The following is a 12500-nucleotide window of genomic DNA, read 5'->3' on the forward strand; positions in this document are numbered from 1 at the left end:
TATATATATATATATATATATATATATATATATATATATATATATATATATTGGAACTCGGTTACCGAACATCTCCCTTTTCAAACAACTCAGTTTTTTTTTACAAAAATTTTAACTCATAATTGCTTTGGTTACTGTACCATGATTCAGTTTTTGAACAAAGTTACATGATTTTAAATACTACAAGACAGCAAAAGTGACAATTTGTTAATAATTGTCACAAAAAGTGACAATTTGTTGTTGTTTTTATAGTTTCTATAAAAATTTCCTTTGTTTTTATATATTTGGAGGAGAGACACAGAAGGTAAGACAGTATGAATTACTGTCTTTGAAGATGTTGAAGAACCTCAATGTAAACAAACAACTTTTGGCACTCAGGAGTAATCCCAAGCCTCCTGTGGCTATCTCTATGACCCACAATGCCATAAGTACTGCACAACTGCATTTTCCCAGTAGCTTTTCCCAGCAGCAAGATGTCTAAGTGTTATGATCACCTCAATTTTGGCAGTAAGTGAATTGCTCCTCTCTGTGTCACTCTGTAAGGCTTCCCTCACTAGATCAGTGACAAAGGGAATGCCTGCTTGGTCTAAACAATATCTTTTGATGAGTTCAGTTTCACTAAATTCTTTCAATACATCCTTTCTGATTAAAAAAACATTCTAAGTAGAAAGAACAAATTAGGGAGGAAGATGATAAACACAAAAGGAGGTACCAGGAAGCTATTGCCACCCTTACAGATAAGAGACAAGACATGAGCACCGAGGAGAACAAGATGTGGTGAGTCGTCACAAGACTAATAAAGCTGGAGATTAGCACCAGATTACACGAAGAGATACCCAGGTGGCTATCACTGAATTAGTATACGAGGGAAGCATAGGTCACTGTTAGCAGATGACATGGACAACACGGACAGCTGGCACACCATAGGAAATGCTGCCTCCTTGTTCTGATTAGAAGATGTGATTACCAGAGTTACTTGAGAATGAACCTTATTGAAACTTGAGGGAAAATAAACTGTATGATCAAAATATGGGAATATTAATATAGTTACTTGACAGTGAACCTTACAGAGTATAGGAAAATTAACCATATGATCAAAGAATGAGAAAATAAATATAGTTACTCGAAAATTAACCTTATTGAAAGTTACAGGAAAATGAACTGCATGACAGAAGTATTGGAAAATAAATCTTATAGCAATGGAAGCCTTGTTGGGGCAAAAGGTCGCTCTAACATCATGTGTATACAGTAAAATCCCTCTCATCTGGCATTCGAGTATCTGGCAGCTTCAAGTATCCGGCACATTTTTCCCAGAGCCTTAAAATCAATAAAAAATCAATGTGTACTCATAAAATCGATTAAAATTCCCGCGCGAGGCATACTTTGTCCCCTCGCCACCAGAGCGCACTGCTTCGCGCCAGCCGCAGCCCACTGCACTGTGTTTACTCAGTGACTGTCCCGCGTGTGCACTGTTTATCGCTTGACATCTTCATCATGCCTAAAGTTGTAGAAAAGAGGAAGCGTGTTGTGCATACACTTAAGCAGCTGATCAGATCAGCTGCTGATTAAGATCAGCTGATCTTTGTTATGGTAAGATGCGTGAGTGTAGGGTGGTGATTGTGGACGTAATTTCACTTCTATTCAAGTATCCGGCAGTATTCAAGTATCTGGCATGTTGGCGGTCCCGTTGATGCCGGATAAGAGGGATTTTACTGAATTATGAGGTGTAGGAGACAGGAATAGACAGAAGCAGACAGAGAAACAAGCTAGACAGAGCTGTCAGACCAGAGAGGGTCAAGATTGGCAAGCCACCAGTCACAGTACCAAGTAAGTAGAGCCAGACAGTTGTAATGCAGTCAGAATAAGATGTTGGTGTTATATATTGACAGAGAGGGATTGGGTAGGTGTAAGATGGGTTCCTCATTAAATATTAGTTGTGAGATTTGTGTAGAATCTGATTTATCATTGAGTATTAAATATGTGAAGTGATTTGAATTGGAAGTGTAATGTGAAGTGTTGAAGATATTTAATGGAATTTATTTCAAGAGAGATGAAACAATTTTTGTAGTTTCTTGTTGTTGTTGGAAGTCGTGTATGATCATCTGAGTGTAAATATATGTAAATAATACAAGTTAAGTAAAAATTATAAAACAAAGCATTCCCTTGAACCCACAAAAGCTAGTCTTACAGATTAGGGACACAGCAAAATTGTGCAACATAGAAGCACAATATATATATATATATATATATATATATATATATATATATATATATATATATATATATATATATATATATATATATATATATATATATATATATATATATATATATATATATATATATATATATATATATATATATATATATATATATATATATATATATATATATATATATATATATATATATATATATATATATATATATATATATATACACACACACACACACACACACACACACATGTATATATTGTTATGACCAGATCCAGCTCCTCTCCCAGCTGCCACTCCTTTGGGTCAACTTCTCCCTAAAGTACCTTTCTTGTAGCCTAGTGCAGGGCACAAACAATATGAATCCAAGCAATTGGCTGGTTACAAACATCTATCAAGCCAACAGGGAACGAAGTATACACTGCCAGCTTCTCCCAATAACTGCAAAAAGACTCATCGAGTCACGTTCTAGGGAGCTCAGGCAGCGAAGACACCACAATATGAGGGTATGATACCCTGAGGACTATCTCCCATGTGACTAACCACCCACTGCCCAAAAAGGATATTATATCACTATAAGCCTGAGATCAACTTGTCTTCAGTCCCTCTGATGACAGGCTCAAACTTCCTTAAAACTGGAGAGCCTGGAGAAAGAGATGGTTGAACATAGACCTCCACATGAACTAGTTCTCTGGCAAAGACAAGGACAATAAGGACACATACAGTAACATTTAACAAACACAAGGACACTCAAAACACAGGGATTTCATTAAAAGGGGAGAGGACAGGTGCATGTTCATTTCACATTGGACACCAGGACAAACTAGAACTGCGCATGGAACCAATACTCACACACACATGGGTGGCAAGACACAGGGCAAAGGATGCCCTTCCAAATAATATTTAGAGCCGCCCAGATCACAGCCTCCTGTAGGGCCATATAACAACAAGTAGAGTGAGGCATAACACTATCATCTCCCATAGGTACTTTACAATTATGCCCCCTGTAATATTGCCTTAACACACCTGAAATGACTAGCTCTAACTGTATGCCCTTTGCTTCTGCATGTCAGCTCACCACTGACTGGTGGGAGTGCATTGGTAGGAAGAGAGAAGACAAGGAATGGGCAGGGATTTCCCATGAGAGAAAAGGTACAGAGTATGGGGAGAGAAGTGAGAGGAGAATGGTTGGGGATGAGAAACCTGGCCCACTCTGCATGCTATACTCAAAACTCACAGCACTCATGCTTAGTTTAAAACAAAGGCTAAGTTATAAAAATTACTGTGTTTATTTGGGGGCTTGTGAAATTTTATTACCTTATAAGGGAGGGCAACTCTTCTATTCATTATTTATCAACTACAGTTCTTGGGGATAAGAGGAAGTAAATGCAATTTTAAGGGGATTAAGTTCGGGTGGGTAACGCACAATTTTATAGAAATTATACATGGAACAGACATGAATTATCGCACACTGCCCACTCACTTTTTCCCGCTCTCTTTCTTTTCTCTCTATCTCTTCTTTCTATTCTTTCTCTCCTGCTTTCTCTTTCTTATATCTACTTCTATACTCTGTATAGTACTACTCATAATGATATATATGAGGAGCTGCTCAGGGAAATGCCCCAATGTGCCACATCTAAAAATGATCAGAAAACATAGTTTTAGTTTTCATAAAAATAACTGTTAATTATGTAGATTCTGAGATACTGGTATCATTTTCATTTCTTAAATGAAGCTTGATATGCAATACAGTGATTGTACTTTTTAATTATCTTTGTAAATTAATTGTATTAGTATTGTAATAAAATACAATAAAGTTACTCAAAGCATTTGTTTTATTGTGATTCTGATCAGCTATGTAAACTAATTGCATTAGTATTGTAATAAAATATAAAATTATTTCAAATAATTTTTTGTTGTACTTTTTAACTAACTTTGTAAATTTATTGTATTGTAATAAAATTTATGTATTGTATAGCTATTTATAGTATTGTAATAAAATACAATAAAGTTACTCAAAGCATTTCTTTTATTGTGATTCTGATCAGCTATGTAAACTAATTGCATTAGTATTGTAATAAAATATAAAATTATTTCAAATAATTCTTTATTGTACTTTTTAATTAACTTTGTAAATTTATTGTATTAAAATTGTAATAAAATATGATGGAAAGTTATTCCAAGTAATTTTATAAGTTATTGCCAAATTTTGAGTGCATATTTTGTGGGGTGACAAACACAATCATGATGGACACCAATACATATGTTTACATTCACTTATAAAAAGTAGAAACAAAAAAATTACATATAAGCACAATAATTTTGCATTCTAAAAAAATACCTCTAGCAGCATCACAAGCAAGAGAAGTGAGGACAGAGCTGAGATACACATTGAGTGGCTGAGAGCAGTGCACAGTCTGCTGACTGGTGCTAGTTAGCTAGTATTTACAGTACACTGGACCTATTCTATTATGACTTTCTTTAGGTAAGTCATCACCAGATATCTAAGTTTAAGTGCCTAAGGTTCTTTGTAAGAACTTTCAACTATGCTCCTAGATAAGCAAATTTCAGTATCCATACCTATAAAGTTAGAAATAGTGATTTCTATGATACACACACACACACACACACACACATACACACAAGCAAAAAATATTCATGAATTTACAGTTAAGCTGAATGCTTATAGATATGGAGACAGGACAGCATGAGCATAGCTCTTTTCCTGTAAAACACAACTAGGTAAATATATATATATATATATATATATATATATATATATATATTTTCACGGGAGGGCAAGATCATGAAGATACCCAGACTGAGTCCCAGCGGAAGTGGAGGATGATGTCACACTACGTCACCTCGCCGGCCGCCTACCCTGGGGCTCGGGAGTATCATGTGACGTGTAGCAGCCCTGGGATTGGTGGCGGAACAGTTTGGGAGACAGAGTGGCGGGAGAACACTGGTGAGGGAAGAAAGCCCGCGCGTCGCCGACACTGCCTCCTGTACTTGTATGTGCCTTTGTGAGCTGGAGCGAGACGTCAAGAAGCCTTCCGAGGGTCGACAAGAGGCCCGGGGTGCCGAGCTACAGCATAGGACTACTGTGTAGTGTGAGCAATGGAGAATAGAGGGCCAGAAGCCAACAAGTGTGTTTTACTACTCGCCTTCTGAGGGGAGCCAGGGGAGAACACGGAGCACCGCAGGGTAAGTTCACCGTCACGTATGCAGGAAGCACCGGACCCTAAAAGTGTAAGTGTGACGGCCCACGGGGTGGTGAAGTTACAGTGGTGTCAGGAGTGGGATGAGTTAAGTGCTAACTGTGTGCGTCGCGGTGTGTTACCGAGTGTGCGTGTGTATTGGACAGGGGAGGCGAACAGCGGTGGTACGGGTAACGTACTTGTGGATCGCAGCGGGCGGGCGGACGGTGCAGTGTGTTTTGCCATGGTAAGCTGCGTGTTGTGTTAAGTTACGGTGCCTTACAGTAATTAAGTCAGCATGGCGGCGAAAGAAATCACACTAGCGGATGTTATGAGTGCCCTGAAGGCGCAGGGAGAGGTACAGCATGCTGAGTTGCAAGCGGTGACGAGCAGTGTAAACCGTGTATTTAAGGAGGTTATGGGGCTCGTGAAGGAGGAGTGTTCACGGGTTAAAGACGAGGTGTTAAGTGAAGTGTTCACCAAGGATCAGGTGAAGGGAGAGGTGGAAAAAAGCGGCCAGTGAACTGAGGAGATATGTGGATGAGGTTGTGGCGGCACAGGCGCCTCCTGTACTCTCTCAGCATAAAGGCACGCTGTCCCGGTCAAGTGGGCGTGCTAGTGAGACTGAGGGGGGGAGTGACGAAGAGGAGGAGGATAATAGTTGTCACAGAAGCCTAAACAGCCTTTCTCCATTGGCCAAGGTGATACCGTCTCCCCTACGCTCTCCTGTAAACGTCTTATCACCTCCACCATCCCTGCCAGCCTCAGTAAAGTCGTACCCCTCTGCTGCCAGCTCCACGTCACGGAGGCTGAAGGACGGGACGAGGCGCCGGCCACAGGAGTTCGATGGAACAGTGTCTTGGGAAGCGTATAAGACACAGTTCGAGCTCTTGGCCAGCGCCCGCCAGTGGAGTCGCCCTGAGATGGCCATTCAGCTGGTGTGGGCACTCAAAGGACCGGCATTAGAAGTCCTGAACCAGCTGCCAGCTGCCCAGCGGTGCTCGTATAGTAAAGTGACGGCGACACTGGAGAGGAGGTACGGGTACCAGCACCAAACCGAGGTGTTCAGGACAAGGTTCCGGGCCAGGTTACGAGGCCCGGGGGAGACCCTGACACGCCTGGCGCAGGATTTGGAGGTGCTGGTGCGGCGTGCGTACCCGGAGGCCAGTGAGGAGATGATCACCATTCTCCTGCGGGATCAGTTCGTTGATGCCATCGATAACCAACAACTGAGGATATACGTCCAGCAGGCACACCCCAAGGACCTTCAGGAGGCCCTGGCGAGGGGCCTGGAGATGGAGTCATTTCTCCGGACGACACGGGAGCGACCCAGCGGGAATTATGTCCCGCAGAGAATGAAGGCAAAGAAAGGGGCCGTGCAGAAGGCCTACTCTAGCCCTTCACCGCCCCTAGGTGAGTTCAGGGGTAAGTGCTACTCTTGCGGGCAGCAGGGGCACACCAAGAGGTACTGCCCGCAGGGATCGAGTAGCGGAAAGGCTGTCAACGGCAGAGCAGGGCAGTACCAGTACAAACCCTGTTGTTGGAACTGCGGTCAGGGGCACAAGACGGCAGAGTGTGCCCTCGTCTCTCCCAGGGATAGCAAGGAGGCTGGGGGAAACGGAAAGAGGCTGGTGGAAGGGGTCGAGCGCCAGCCAGAGAGCCAGAGACCCCAGTCCGCCTAAGTTGCCGTGCTGAGGGTGCCCGGACAGTGCAGGTGGGCGGGCAAGTGGATGGCAAATCTTGCTGCCTCACTGTGGACTCGGGCGCGGAACATACCTTCGTGCAGGACGGGGTGGTGGCAACTGGACAGCCCCCGGTGGCCCAGCAACAACTGTGTGGTATTACAGGGCACTGCACACAGCTGAGGGGACCAGTGCATGCCAGGATTGCGGTTGGCAGCACGGAGGAGCATTTTCCCGTCTTTGTAGCGGACGTCGGGGAGAACTTGCTCGGCCTAGACTACCTGAAGCAGAGCAGGGCGGTGCTGGACTTCGGGGAAATGACTATGTCGGTCAGAGGTAGTGTGGTGCCGCTACAGGAGGGCGGTGTTGACGCAGAGGAGTGTGAAGCTTCAATTGAAACTCACCGAGCCCATACTGCGTCCCTACCCGAAGCCAGCCACCGCTGCCGTCTCAGTAAGGAACAGAAGGAGGAAAGTCAAGGGTCGGAAGAGTGTGAAGGTGTACAGACGACTATGGACCCGGAAGGTCATTGCGAGGACATGCAGGGGAGTAGCACTGGGGTTCCACCTCATCTGCAGGATCTATTGCAGAGGAGTTCGGCATGCCTGTCTGGGGAACAGGTGGACGAGGTGAAGGAAGTGCTGACTCTGTATGCAGATGTCTTCTCGCAGGGAGATAATGACCTGGGCCGGACCAGTCTGGTTAAACACCGCATTCACACAGGGGATAGTCGGCCGGTTAAGTTTCCGCCCTGCCGGATTGCGCCTGCTCGTCGGCTGGAAGTGGAAAAAGCCGTGGAGGAGTTGCGCGCGCAAGGGATAATCGAAAAGTCGGCTAGTCCCTGGAGTGCTGCTGTTGTCCTCGTTAAGAAGAAGGATGGGTCTACCAGGTGTTGTGTGGACTATCGGGGCCTTAACGCAGTGACGACAAAGGACTCTTACCCTCTACCGAGGGTGGATGACACGCTTGACACGCTCACGGGGGCCCAGTGGTTCTCCACCTTAGACTTGAAATCAGGTTACCATCAAGTTGAGGTTGCGGAGGAGGACAGAGAGAAAACGGCCTTCTCGTATGGGCAGGGACTGTATCAGTTTAAAGTGATGAGTTTTGGTCTGGTGAATGCCCCGGCCACCTTTGAGCGTCTAATGGAGCGTGTGTTGGATGGGTTGCTGTGGAAAAGCGCCCTGGTGTACTTGGACGATGTGCTAGTGTACGGGAATTCGTTCAAGGGGGCTCTGGAGAGGCTTAAGACAGTGTTGGACAGGTTCAGGGGGGCAAATGTGAAACTCAGCCCAAAGAAGTGTAGCCTGTTCCAGAGGGAAGTGCCGTTTCTGGGTCACATAGTGAGTAGTGAGGGAGTGAAAACAGACCCTGGTAAGGTAGAGTCAGTTAAGGAGTGGCCAGTGCCGCGCAGTGTGACGGAAGTGCGCGGGTTCCTTGGGTTGTGTACGTACTACCGGAGGTTTGTGAAGGGTTTTGCGCAAATTGCGGTGCCACTCCATCACTTGACTCGTAAAGGGGCATGCTTTCACTGGAGCGAGGACTGTCAACGGGCCTTTGAAACTCTGAAAGAGGCTCTCGCTAACGCCCCTGTGTTACCATACCCGGATCCAATGAAACCATACGTGTTGGATTGTGATGCGAGTGCTGAGGGAGTAGGAGCCGTCTTGTCCCAGGAGAAAGACGGACAAGAGTGGGTCGTCTCCTACTTCAGCAGGAAGTTCTCAGCCCCTGAAAGGAACTATTGCGTCACTCGTAAGGAGTTGTTGGCAGTGATCCTGGCCATTGATCACTTCCATCCTTACTTGTACGGGGCCAGATTCAGGATTAGGACAGACCATGCTGCTCTGAGGTGGCTGAAAACCCTCAGAAACCCGGAGGGGCAGCTGGCCAGGTGGATTGGCAAGCTGGAGCAGCATGACTACAACATCGAATACCGGCCTGGAAAAATGCATAGCAATGCTGACAGTTTGAGTCGCCGTCCTTGCGACAGTGACTGCAGGCATTGTAGACGCCATGAGACTGAGCCTGTGTGCGTGAAGGCTGCCGGTCTTGTCAGTGACACTGAGTGGGGAGAGGACCTCAAACAGGCCCAGCGACAGGACGCTGATATCGGGCCCATAGTGACACTGCGGGAAGAAGGCGAAGAAAAACCGCCATGGGAAAGCGTGGCCCCGCTAAGCCCTGCCGCCAAGGCGTTGTGGCAGCAATGGGCAGTGTTGCGAGTGAGTGACGGTGTGCTGCAACGGCGGTGGGAGTCATGTGACGGCGGTGTGGCCTTCTGGCAAACAATTGTCCCTGTGAATATGAGGGAGGCCTTAGTACGCGAGGCTCACGGTGGAAATGCAAGTGGTCACTTCAGTGTGAGGAAAACGCTAGGGCGGTTAAAGCAGCGGGTTTATTGGGTAGGCATGCGGAAGGACGTTAGTGAATGGTGCAAAGTGTGTGACGTGTGCTGTGGGAAGATGGGCCCCGGGAGAAAGACAGTTGCTCCCTTACAGGTGTATCAGGTTGGGGCACCTATGGAGAGGGTGGCAGTAGACATCCTGGGTCCGTTCCCTCAGACACTGAGAGGTAACCGCTTTGTGTGTGTGACCATGGACTACTTCACTAAATGGCCAGAAGCGTATCCGCTGCCAAACCATGAGGCTGCCACCGTGGCAGGTGTGTTAGTGGACGAGTTCTTCGCCCGGTTTGGCGTGCCGCACGAGCTGCACTCTGACCAGGGCAGGGAGTTTGAGTCGGCAGTATTCCGGGAGTGCTGCCAGTTGCTGGGCGTCAAGAAAACTCGTACTACACCCCTGCGGCCGCAGTCGGATGGCATGGTGGAACGCTACAACCGCACGTTGGGGCAGGAGTTGGCCAAATATTGCCAGGAAGGGCAAGAGGACTGGGACTTAAAAATCCCCCTGCTTCTCTTGGCCTACCGGTCAGCCGAGCATGAGGTGACCGGTTACACGCCAGCCCGGCTGATGTGTGGGCGGGAGCTCCGGCTACCAGTGGACCTCGTGACTGGCAGGCCGCCGGACGAAGACCTGCCCACTACCATCACCCAGTACGCTACAGCCCTACAGGACCGTCTCCGGGAGGTGCACCATCAGGTGAGGGGTAACCTGAAGGTGTCCGGTGAGGCGATGAAGGACCGATACGACCGCCGGGCAACGGCACCACCCTTTAGCGAGGGGGATCAGGTGTGGCTGCACAACCCTCGGCGTAAGAAAGGATTGTCCCCTAAGCTCCAGAGCCCCTGGGAGGGGCCATACGTGGTGGAGAAGGTCATCTCGGACGTCACCTTCAGGATACGCCAAGGGCCAAGGAAGCGGGCACTGGTGGTGCACGCTGACAGGCTCTGGGGTTACCATGGCCCTGGAAACTTCTCCTGGGGAGAGCGAGCTGCTCTCCTGACCAATGACGAAGAGGAGGACAAGGACGAGGGCCTTGGGGACGACGAGCCCCTGGTGATGGAGGATGACGGAGACCTGGACCTGAGAGAGCCTGAGCCGCTGGTGATGGAGGAAGGTGGAGCGGATGAGTTGTGTCCCTTGGAGGGGGCACTGGCGGATGTCGATGCTGGACCTGTAGTAGGGAGACCCAGACGGGAGCGGCATCCACCCAAATGGAGTGAGGATTATGTTCTTTGTTGATTTTTGATATACCTAAAGTTGAAGTATTATTTTCTTGTTTTTGGGGGTGTATCTGTAACCTAAAGGGAATAGAGAGAGTTGGGGAGCGAGGGCGCTCAGTCTCTTTACAGGAGGGGGTAGTGTCATGAGAGGGCAAGATCATGAAGATACCCAGACTGAGTCCCAGCGGAAGTGGAGGATGACGTCACACTACGTCACCTCGCCGGCCGCCTACCCTGGGGCTCGGGAGTATCATGTGACGTGTAGCAGCCCTGGGATTGGTGGCGGAACAGTTTGGGAGACAGTGGCGGGAGAACACTGGTGAGGGAAGAAAGCCCGCGCGTCGCCGACACTGCCTCCTGTACTTGTATGTGCCTTTGTGGGCTGGAGCGAGGCGTCAAGAAGCCTTCCGAGGGTCGACAAGAGGCCCGGGGTGCCGAGCTACAGCATAGAACTACTGTGTAGTGTGAGCAACGAAGAATAGAGGGCCAGAAGCCGACAAGTGTGTTTTACTACTCGCCTTCTGAGGGGAGCCAGGGGAGAACACGGAGTGCCGCAGGGTAAGTTCACCGTCACGTATGCAGGAAGCACCGGACCCTAAAAGTGTAAGTGTGACGGCCCACGGGGTGGTGAAGTTACAATATATATATATATATATATATATATATATATATATATATATATATATATATATATATATATATATATATATATATATATATATATATATATATATATATATATATATATATATATATATATATATATATATATAGTGGAACCTCAGTCCTCAAACTTAACTTGTTCCTGAATGCCATTTGAAATCTGAAACATTAAAAAACAGAAACTATTTCACCAATGTAAAATGGATTAATCCATTCCCAGACACCAGTCTACACTTAGTGGCTTATGACAGATGATCCCACAGCCAAAATGGCTCCTTCACAACATCTCCAGCTCAAATTATTTATACAAAAAGGATGTATTGAATAAACTTAGTGACACAGAACTCATCAAAAGATACTGTTTAGACTGATCTAGTGAGGCAAGCTTTACAGGACACAGAAAAGAGCAACCCACTTACTGCCAAAATGAAGGTGATCATAAAACTTAGACATCTTGCTGCTGGGAAAAGCTACTGGAAAAATGCAGTTGTGCAGTAATGATGGTGTTGGGGGTCATTGAGAGAGCCACAGGTGGCTTGGAATTAGAGACGTCGCAGTGAGCGTTTTGATACCAGATAGCGCCAGAATTTTTAATTCTCGCCGGAAAATAAATACTTTTTGGGGCAAGGTTTTACAAGCTTACAAAGGTGTATCGTTGCACAGTAATGCGTCTGAATTTTAAGTCAATTAATTTCGTGATAACTGACAGCACATGACATTGTTTGAGCCTCTATTCATAATTTCAGATAATATTCTTAAAAGAGCCTATAAGTGTATCAAGGCAGGCAATCTGTAATTTTCTACTGACCTCAATGGAAGTATACTAATATATACTTGCATTTTCATGTACTAAACAACAGGCAAATCCATTTAATGTAAAGAAAATATAATTTTGTATCAGAGACTTTATTTTTGCGGTACGATCACTATCCTCGGGTACTTGGGCAGCGAGCAAACCAAAACACAGACACTCGACTACCCTGCACAATGGATACATCACCGCCACAATCATGGACTACAGCGGAATTAAGAAAATTCTTGAAAGAACGAGCTATACCCTATTCTGGATATAGTAAAGCAAAGTAAAGGCCTTTTTATCGGCAGAACTGAGAGG

General features: G+C 46.2%; 1 protein-coding gene across 1 annotated transcript in view; it reads right to left on the reverse strand.

The window, feature by feature from the left end:
• The window catches only part of LOC135108630 (calcium-dependent secretion activator-like), a 108048-nt gene that overhangs the window by 25372 nt on the left and 70176 nt on the right, over positions 1-12500 (reverse strand). The gene's annotated exons all lie outside the window — the stretch shown is intronic.

The sequence above is a fragment of the Scylla paramamosain genome, chromosome 17, assembly GCF_035594125.1.
Source record: "Scylla paramamosain isolate STU-SP2022 chromosome 17, ASM3559412v1, whole genome shotgun sequence".
Classification (NCBI taxonomy): Eukaryota; Metazoa; Arthropoda; class Malacostraca; order Decapoda; family Portunidae; genus Scylla; species Scylla paramamosain.